Source organism: Bison bison, unplaced genomic scaffold (assembly GCF_000754665.1).
Source record: "Bison bison bison isolate TAMUID 2011002044 unplaced genomic scaffold, Bison_UMD1.0 scf7180017864368, whole genome shotgun sequence".
In the NCBI taxonomy this organism is placed as follows: Eukaryota; Metazoa; Chordata; class Mammalia; order Artiodactyla; family Bovidae; genus Bison; species Bison bison.
This window is the reverse complement of record NW_011494940.1, coordinates 6,134,150-6,135,415: the sequence shown is the minus strand read 5'-3', so window position 1 is coordinate 6,135,415 and position 1,266 is coordinate 6,134,150. Positions and strand designations below refer to the sequence as shown.

General features: G+C 44.5%; 1 pseudogene; it reads left to right on the top strand.

The window, feature by feature from the left end:
• Positions 1-971, top strand: part of LOC105000161 — a 15,605-nt pseudogene extending 14,634 nt beyond the window's left edge.
• Positions 972-1,266: the final 295 nt, after the last annotated feature.

Sequence of the window (1,266 nt, the reverse complement as noted above, 5' to 3'; positions counted from 1 at the left end):
TCAGTCTTACGGATCCAGACAGAACATGTAGTTTGGAAGGGCTGGAGAAAACGAATTTTTTGACTCTTGCAAGTCAGAGCAAGACTGTTGATCCCATGAAAGGAAATCTGATCATGTTACCTGATGACTTTTACTATGGACAGCATACAAGAGATGGGCAGCCAGAACAGAAGACTCACACAGCTTTTAAATGCCTCAGTTGCTTAAGAGTTCTAAAAAATGTCAAGTTTATGACCCACGTGAGGAAACATCTGGACCTTGAGAGGCAGAAGGGTGACAGCTGGGAAGTCCACACTACCTGCCAGCACTGCCACCACCAGTTTCCCACCCGTTCCACCTGCTGTGTCACATTGAAAGTGTCCACGCTTCCCGTGAGCCCTTCATGGTCTGTAATATCTGTGATTTGTCCTTCAAAACAGATCAGGTTCTCTTACAGCATATGAAAGACAGTCACAAACCTGGCAAATTGCCCTATGTGTGCCGTGTTTGCAATTACAGATTGTCAGCCTTGGCCGATGTAGAGGCACATTTTAGAATGTGGCATGGAAACATGAACAATTTGCTTTGACTGTTTTGCCTCGAAATTTTCAAACTGGTGACATCCTTCATAAATCATGCTTGGAGGCACTGAAACAAGAGGGTCTTTCCATGTTCCAAGTGCTGGCTACAGTGTTTGAACCTGAAGGAATAGACAGAGCACCAAACAAAGAATCATCAGTTATTCAAAAAGCCAGAGCAATTGTGAGGGTTGCCTCCTGAAACAAAGGTCATGATCCAAACTTCAGTTCAGCTGAGACTGAGAGAGAGACAGCATGCATCATTGTGAGGAAAACTGACTCCCAAGTGCCACCCAGAAAAACTACAAAGAAGATTGACTACAAACACACAGTATTTCAGACGTGTTGCAGCAAGGGATTTGGCTAAAAAATTATGTTCTATCCACCTGCAGAAATTCAGAAAAGCCCTATTGAGGTTCAGCCAGCTGTACATAAAGACCCTGCCTGGCTTTTGTTGTTCAGTTTCTCAGTCGTGTCTAACTCCCTGTGACCCTATGAACTTCAGTATGCTAGGCTTCCCTGTCCATCACGATTTCCCGAAGCTTGCTCAAACTCGTTTTATTGGGTTGCTGATGCCACCCAACCATCGTGTCCTCTGTCAAGCCTTCTTCTCCTGCCTTCAATATTTCCCAGTATCAGGTTTTTGTTTTTTTTTTTTTTCCCCCCCAATGAGTTGACTCTTCCCATCAGGAGGCCAAAGTATTGGACC